At 35.8% G+C, this 9378-nt stretch overlaps 1 protein-coding gene across 8 annotated transcripts in view; it reads right to left on the reverse strand.

Moving 5' to 3' along the window:
* LOC127832228 (organic cation transporter protein-like) overlaps positions 1–7555 on the reverse strand; it is a 43376-nt gene extending 35821 nt beyond the window's left edge. The window contains exon 1 of one of the 8 annotated variants that reach the window (XM_052357605.1): positions 7275–7555. The gene's annotated coding sequence lies outside the window, so the exon portion shown is untranslated. Of the gene's footprint in view, positions 1–140; positions 251–291; positions 446–512; positions 679–7274 lie in introns of those variants that run through there. The other 7 variants (XM_052357557.1, XM_052357548.1, XM_052357594.1 and 4 more) reach the window with 7 other exon arrangements.
* Between the last annotated feature and the right edge of the window lie 1823 nt (positions 7556–9378).

The raw sequence follows: 9378 nt of genomic DNA on the forward strand, positions 1-9378 counted from the left end.
CCAAGTGCCTCTGGTGATATATTTTAACATAAATTTTCACATCGTGGAATGTCATGTTCAAATGGATGTTTCTTTATAAATTAAATGTTTAACACATATAAAAACCTTAATTAATAAACATTTGAAATGAAATCACATACGTGAGATAAAAACATTTTGTTTTTGTCATTTATCCCAGTCACTGATGTAGCAGCTAAGGCACACACTAACTTACACAAAGGTATCCTACAGTATAAGAATGAAGTTTTACGACTGAATAAATAAGATCTATGGTAGTTTTATTAAACTTACCAATACTTTAATTATTATTTCCAAGAATCACAACATTTTGTTTGGTTTTATTAACGAAGGAATAATTACCAGAAAATATGACCCTCAGTACATATGCACTAAAAAAAGCTCAAAGCATTAAAATAGAACTAATACTTTCCCTTTCAAAGTACTTTCCTTTTTAACAAGAGTGTGACAATAAATTAACTTCCTTCAAAATGTATAAAAGCATAAATACTCACGTAAATCTAAAACTTGATCATCCAATATATCTGCGTATAAAATTCAAATTAACTCTGTCTACATAAAGCTTCTCACCACAATGAAAATTTCAGCATGTTCTTTTCTGTACATGTACATGTTGATGGGATACAGTAGATCTGTTCCTAAGAGTGACTATTTATAAATTATGTTGTAACCTAGACTGGTACCCCCAAGTAGAATACATATCAAATTACTATTGACGTCATTGGTTTAACCACGCTACTTGCTTTTGCTTGTGATACAGTAAGGTTTAACAAGGTGAATTTAGTCATTGGAAAGTCAGTGTCAGATTATTTTTTGTTTCAGGTAATTTACACCAGCTAATCCTTCTAATAATATGTGAACATTTTCCCCAACGATTTCTAGAGAGTTAAGAGAAACAAGACCTGTTAGAGGACAGCGCACTAGACTATTCGAGTGCTTGACAGTATAACGTAAGCCATCATGGGGAAATTGTTCATATTCAATAATTTATTAGACAATCTTTCAAAAATAAAAAAAATAAAAAAATTGTGGGTTTCTTTTTTTTTTTGAGGGGGGGGGGTAGGGGGGTATAATGTGGGGTGTGGTAATTTATCAGATGATGTTTTAAAATAATAAAAAATTGGGGGGGGGGGGGGGGGGTAGGGCGGGGGTATAATGTGGGGGGTATAATGTGGGGTGTGGTAATTTATTAGATGATGTTTTAAATAAAATAAAATATAAAAAATTTGAGGGGCTGGGAGGGGGGGGGGTAGGAGGGGTGGGGGGTACAATGTGGGGTGTGGTAATTTATTAGATGTTTAAAAAAAATGGGGGGTGAGGTTGGGGGGGGGGGGGAAGGGATTCTGGTAGGGGCCTGGGGTATTGTTTGGGTGGAATCCATTGTGGTATTCAGGTAAGTGTTGTTTTGTCAAAGTAATAATAAAGTGTGATCATAAATAAAGAAGTTAAGGCAATTTAAGCAAAATATTCAATTATCTAAGTGTAAAAGGGGCCATACTTATGTCAAAAAGCTTGATACAGTGGTCTGCTCTTGTTTATAGGTTGGGGTCATGTTGGTAGACAAGTATGCAACATATAAAAGCAATATGTCAAAGGATATAGGAAATATTTAAGGGTAGTACGCAAACTTAAACATATTTATCAATAATATGCATATTCTAAGAAAGGGGCAATACTTATGACAAAATGCTTGATAGAGTTGTCTGCTCTTGTTTATAGGTTGGGGTGATGTTGGTAAACAAGTATGCAAAATAATAAAGCAATATGTCAAGGGACAACAAAAATAAATGGGGGTAGTATGAAAACTTTAACATTTGCTGCATATTCTAAGTGGAAAAGGGGCCATAATTATGACAAAATACTTGATAGAGTTGTCTGCTCTCGTTTATAGGTTGGGGTCATGTTGGTAAACAAGTATGCAAAATATGAAAGCAATATGTCAAGGGAAAAAGAAAATGTTTGGGGTAGTACGAAAACTTTAACTTTTGCACTTGCAAGAATATATTAAGGATAACAACAGTAACCTCATTAATTCGGGGGGGGGGGGGGGGGGGGGGGGGGAGGTGAGGTTTGTTGGAACTGACTTCCAAGATGGCGTGGTTTTTGTGTTTTTTAAGGACTAGCGGATATTTTCACTTGGAAACATAATTTCTTTTAAGTTTCAAGATCCTAGATGTCTGAATAAACACGTTATTGAAGCAAAAGCTTCCACAAATTTGTTGTTTACTTACATGACCTTAAGTAATTTGATGTACTAATCATGTATCTGCGTATGTGCCCAAGTTGACTGAGATGCCAACACAAATATCAGGTTAGTTTATTTTAGCTTGATTGCAAAGAAAGCCTAAGACTCATTTGAAACACTGTTCATAAACCAGTGTCTATGGGGAAAATCTAAAGAACACTCACACATTGTGGATTGAACCCGTGACATCCTGGTGGCTAGACAGACACCTTATCCACTACACAGTACACCACTACGACCTAATAGCGTTATTTATGTCAATACCAATTTTTTACTCTCATATGTTTATCGGTAAATATTTCCTAATATTAAACAAAACTGAAATCGCAATATTGTATAATTATTTAATGTTCCAATGACAGCATTTATTCTAAACATTCTTGATACTTTAATACACTAAAAAATGTGTATAACAAAAGGTAAATGAACATATGGGATGATTAAGGTGGGGATTCATTCAATAATATATTGAAATAGACTAGACTGTAATCATTTATAAAACAATTGCATTTCTCTGTTATCAAATGAATTTACATGGCATATACAATAGTTCCAATTTAAAGAAATTCTGGTTTCCAGTCTATTTTGTGTTATTTTTAGACCTGACATAGCTGGTGCTGAATAGGTAGGCTACATTACAACTCCTTGCTTGCTATCGATTATTGACTAACAATCCTGTTTGTTGATCTATATAATGTCAGCCATGGTTCATAAGTTTTATACAGAACAGGTTTATAATGGGAGTGTTTTCTTCTGCTTCTTTATAAAATGATTTACTGGGATCCCACTTTGAATAATAGAAGATTAATTGTGAAGATTTTCCAGAATAACACTATTGCTTGTTAAAACACAATTTTAAATAAAATACGACACATTTGCATGTGTTAAACTTAAACAAAGACTTTCATTAAGCAAAGCACCCTAGGCATGTAATAGAGATAACTTAGTCAAAATCCCACCAAAGGTTTCGTATTGTTATCATTTGCACAAAGTTTAGCAAATAATTATGACAACAATAACAAGAGGGCCATGATGGCCCTGTATCGCTCCACTGTTTTTTTATGCGAAAAAAACGCGCAATGCGCATGGGTTGAAATGTACTCAAGCATGTGACTTTCTCTGTCTATCCCTCGTCCCATTGGGCGCTTAAAGTTGGAAGGGTGAGCATTTTTATATATGGAAAAAGTTACTTCCGTGTTAACTAAACAGACTAAAAAGCCTGTGAATTGTTCCTTTGAAGCACAGTCCCCTTTCTTATAACGTAGGTACATTTATCTCTCCAAAAGATATTGTCGTTCTTTCTATTTCACATATTTTTAGATGCTGAAGATCAAATATACGCATTTGATTTGAAACAGATTCACAAGACCCGTAGGAATCAAAATGCCTTAACCCTCTACCAAACTACACATTTTGGACTTTCCCAATTTGAAAAAGGTTGCAGACGACAATTAAATTGTAATGGAATATTTAGGAAATGATCAGGTAGGGTAGAAATAATTGTGATAAAAGGAGAAATTGCTCATCTTGAGCAATTTCTCATTTTATCATAATTTTTTATAAAGTCGTCAGCTATAAACCCGTAAAATCCTGTTGGTGTTTGGTAAAGGGTTAATAATCTCTGGTTCCTTCTTAGAGCCTTTCACACATTTATAACAAATACAATAGTAGCATCTTTCTTTGTAAAGAATCATCTCAAACAAGGGCTGTTTGTAAAACATGCATGCCCCCCCATATGGGCTGTCAGTTGTAGTGGCAGCCATTGAGTGAATACATTTTTTGGTACTGTGACCTTGACCTTTGACCTAGTGACCTGAAAATCAATAGGGGTCCATCTGTGAGTCATGATTAATGTGCCTATGAAGTTTCATGATCCTAGGCGTAAGCTTTCTTTAGTTATCATCCGGAAACCATTTTTTTGTGTGAAGTCACCGTGACCTTGACCTTTGACCTAGTGACCTGAAAGTCAATAGGGGTCATCTGCGAGTCATGATAAATGTACCTATGAAGTTTCATGATCCTAGGCGTAAGTGTTCTTGAGTTATAATCCGCAAACCATTTTTCTAAGTTGAGTCACCGTGACCTTTGACCTAGTGACCTGAAAATCAATAGGGGTAATCTGCGAGTCATGATCCATGTACCTATGAAGTTTCATGATCCTAGGAATAAGCGTTCTTGAGTTATCATCCATAAAACATTTTACTATTTCGGGTCACAGTGACCTTGACCTTTCACCTGAGAATCAATAGGGGTCATCTGCGAATCATGATCAATGCAACTATGAAGTTTCATGATCCTAGGCATAAAACGTTCTTGAGTTATCATCCGGAAACCATTTTACTATTTCCGGTCACCGTGACCTTGACCTTTGACCTAGTGACCTGAAAATCAATAGGGTTCATCTGCGAGTCATGATCAATGTACCTATCAAGTTTCATGATCATAGGCATAAGCGTTCTTGAGTTATCATCCGGAAAACATTTTACTATTTCGGGTCAAAGTGACCTTGACCTTTGACCTAGTGACTTCAAAATCAGCAGGGGTCATCTGCGAGTCATGATCAATGTACCTTTGAAGTGTCATGATCCTAGGCCTAAGCGTTCTTGAGTTATCATCCAGAAACCATCTGGTGGACGGACATACGGATGACGGACGGACCGACATGTGCAAAACAATAAACACCCTCTTCTTCGAAGATGGGCATACATATAATTAACAACCCACACATCCCTTAGACCAACAGGCCTGAGAATATTATGATAATCTAAAGATTATTTCTTATATTTATAAATGTATTTAATTAAGTAATACATATGACTTCTAAGATCAATTCATAACTTCTATTAAGAAAATTATAAAATGATCAGAAATTTATATAGATCGTTGAGCAATTGACAATCATATCTCCACAATTCATGAATCACAATTCACAAATGGAACAATGAATCATTGATTACCGGAATAAACCCCCTTCGGAAGAAACCCCCTTCGCTAAAAACGGAATAGCGGAAGAAACCCCCTTTCACATTTTGCATACGCGGAAGAAACCCCCTCGCTAGTTTTTCATAGGCGGAACAAACCCCCTTCGAGTTTTCAGACAGGCAGAATAAACCCCTTTCGTGTTTTCAGAGAGGCGGAATAAACCCTCTTTCTTAGTGTTAAGTCTTTCCCACAGAGGTAGTAAAATCCCGACTCGAACGATTCCCCAATACATCAGTTTTAACCCGACCCTATTACTGCATGCTTGCTACTTTTCAATTTGATTAAAGGAGTGTACCGGCCGTTTGTTCACAAGCTGTGAAGAATTAATCAAGATGGTAATAAAACGAATAATGTATGAATGGGGGAAAGAATTATTATTGAATGATAAAATAGACAAAAATAGAATGAAATATATTAACATTTATGTACAAAGATCGAGTAAGCGTATACTTGAAAACATTAAACAAATTGTTGTTGCAAAAATGGACACGCATTTAATGATAAAACAGGCATACATTTACATTTATTTACAAAGATCTCAAACAATCATATATTAAAAAGCAATAAACAATTTGTTGTTGAAAAAAGACACGCATTTATTAACGATAAACAGGCATATATTTACATTTATTTACAAAAATCAAATCATTACCTAAAATCACACAATTATAGCCGAATGCTAATGTAATTAAAAAAAAAACTGTACATAACTTCACACGAGCCGCAAAGGCGCCGCTCATGACACAACCTCTCATCATTATCTACAATAGCCGGTACATTAAAGGACCTTTTATATAATTAAATGAAGGTGCGAAAATCTATTTCCAACCTGTTATGTGCTGAGTAAAGAGGTGTACCGGCCGTTTGTTCACAAGTTGTTAATGATGAGATGCTCGTGTGAATTTGTCTTGCACTCGTTTCAGTGAGATTATACCATTTTATATGCGTTAACTTGTACTAGATTGATAAAAATAACAAAAACACAAAATTAGCGCCCAGAGCCGATAGTGACGAAGATATTTCGTACATATTTTCCTACAATAACCGAAGCACTCGTCTTTAAAAAAAATTGAATCATGCAATCGTGCTTCCAGGGAACTTTCTGAAAATGAAAGTGAATTTCTGCAAACAATTACCGTGCGTTTGAATGTAACTAAATCGTCTGGAAGGGGGTTTGTTCCGCTATGGAAGGGGGTTTCTTCCGCCTATGCAAAACTAGCAAGGGGGTTTCTTCCGCCTATGCAAAACTAGCGAGGGGGTTTCTTCCGCGTATGCAAACTATGAAAGGGGGTTTCTTCCGCCCTGCCATTTTTAGCGAAGGGGGTTTCTTCCGGAGGGGGGTTCTTCCGTACACCTGAATCATTAGTTATTAAAAAGCAGCATATAGACAGTTAAGAACATTGCACTTCATTAATTCCAACACCTTCTCTTGGATACAAAGTTCAGGGCCCTCACACTACTTTGGGGAAGGGGTCCGCAGCCCTTAGGAGGGGGAATTTTCGCGGCGTTTCTCTTTTTGGGGGATTTTTTTACTTACTCTCTCAATATTTCATTTGTACATGTTTGCACTATATTCATTGCATTTTTCATAATTTAGTATGTTTGAAAAGATTCAATTGAAATAGAATTGAGATATAATAATCATGAGACACATCTTTCTATTAAAAAAAAAAAAAAAAAATTTGGGGGGGGGGGGGAATTTTTCCCCCCAAAAGGGGAAAAAAGTATACTTTTCAGGTGGGGGACTGCCGCCGAAATTCGGCGGCAGATTTGATAGATTGAGGGCCCTGAAGTTTGAGTTTACAATGCAGAATCATATTGACTTTTATGGAAATAATTATATTCATGGAAGTTGTGTTTTAAAATCAATAAGATATTATTAAACTGGTTTAAACACTACAAAAAAGACATTAAATAAACATGTCATCCGAATTTTTTTTATCCGGATATATGGTCACTTTTGACATATTTAAATAAATCCCGACTTTTTTCAGTTTATAAGAAAAACATTCAGAACACATGTTCTTACTTCAATTCCTTTGTAAGCAGTCACCATCTGATCTAAAATGGTACTAAATGACAGGGTTTTATCTCATGTTTACAAGATGTTGTTGTTGTTGGTCACAGCCACACGGCCGCAGTTATCTCCCCTGGTAAACGTCATATGTTCAGTTTTGTGACATCCCGGGACAGGGTCAAATTTGAGCCCTGGGGAATAATTTGAGCAAATTTGGTAGAGAACTATTAGATATCACAACATACCAAATTTAGTAGCCCTTGGCTCTATAATTAAGAACAAGAAGATGTTTGAAGTTTGCACAAAATAGGCCTTATTTAAGCATACGTTCATTTTTGTGACCCCTGGGGCAAGGTCAAATTTGTTCCCAGGGGCATAATTTGAAAAAACTAAGTAGAGAACTATTAGATGTCACAACCTACCAAATTTGATAGATATAGGCCCAATGGTTATGGACAAGAAGATTTTTATAGTTTGCACAAAATGGGCCCAATATAGGCATATGTTCAATTTTGTGACCCCTGGGGAACGGTCAAATTTGATCCCAGGGGCTTCATTTGAACAAACTTGGTAGAGGACTATAAGATGTCATTACATACCAAATTTGGTAGCCCTATGCCATACGGTTATGGACTAGAAGATTTTTAAAGTTTGCACAAAATAGGACTTATATAAGCAAATTTTCGATTTTTTTGACCCCCCAGGGCGGGGTCAAATTTGACCCCAGGGGCATAATTTGAACAGACTTGGTAGAGGACTATTAAATGTCACTACATACAAAATTTGGTAGCTCTAGGCCCAATGGTTATGAACAAGAAGATTTTTAAAGTTTTCACAAAATAGGCCTTATATAAGCAAATTTTCAATTTTTTGACCCCCCGGGGCAGGGTCAAATTTGACCCCAGGGGCATAATTTGAACAAACTTGGTAGAGGACTATAAAATGTCACTACATACCAAGTTTGGTAGCCCTAGGCCCAATGGTTCTTGACAAGAAGATTTATAAAGTTTGCACAAAATAGGCCTTATATAAGCAAATTTTCAATTTTTTGACCCCCAGGGGCAAAGTCAAATTTGACCCCAGGGGCATCATTTGAACAAATTTGAAAGAGGTTCACCACAGGAACATTCCTGAGAAATTTCATCAGAATTGGACCAGTAGTTTAGGAGAAGATGTTTTAAGAAAAAGTTAACGCACGCACGGACTCACGCACACACGACGGACACAGGACCATGACATAAGCCCGTGGCCAGTGGAGCTAAAAATGACAATATTTCATAAAACTTTCCGAATACATCACGAGTGCAATTAAATGTTATGTAAATACCTGTAAACTTATCTTAGCAAAACATTTACAAGAAAATTATTGATAAAAGTATCTGAACTAAAATCAGAAAGAAGGACAAACATCACAAAAAAGGTAGTCATACAGATGGTACTGTTGAACGTTGGTGTGAGTGCGGTTTAACCCAAAGAGTGCAGTTTAGTATCAACCAGACTCTTAACTAGACTTTGGTATAGAACACTATAGTGTGTTTGAAAATTTGATTTGATGACATCAAAGAGGTTTTTAGTGATCCAGAACATTGATTCTCCCTAATTTACCCTTATCCTCGTACTACTTATCCTTATCCTCGTACTACTTACCCTTATCCTCGTACTACTTACCCTTATCCTTGTACTACTTATCCTCATCCTCCTTGTAAACAACACCAACATCATCACGACTATAAGCAATATCATGACAATAATTATTATCATCATAGCGACATCATTTTAAGCATTGGCCTAATCACTGTAAGGTGTCAATTATCAAAGCTTGTGTGGCATTTAAGCAATAAATACAATCTTGTTAAATGACAATTGTGATTTTGATAACCAGATGAAGGCTCATAAATTATAACGTATGTTGATTGCCAGTTTCAAATGCATACATTCTTTATATTTCAGTATAATACATTCCAAACGATTTAAGCATTTTCTTATGTTTGTATGTTATTTTAATTTCTGGAAGTTACGGTCCATTGATATTTGACAAAGTTTTGGGCCTTGAACAATGTCTGAAAGGGCTTTGGAAAAAATTCCAGAAGTACGTTGTTTATTATGTTAAAGAAAA

The sequence above is a fragment of the Dreissena polymorpha genome, chromosome 1 (genome assembly GCF_020536995.1).
Source record: "Dreissena polymorpha isolate Duluth1 chromosome 1, UMN_Dpol_1.0, whole genome shotgun sequence".
Classification (NCBI taxonomy): domain Eukaryota; kingdom Metazoa; phylum Mollusca; class Bivalvia; order Myida; family Dreissenidae; genus Dreissena; species Dreissena polymorpha.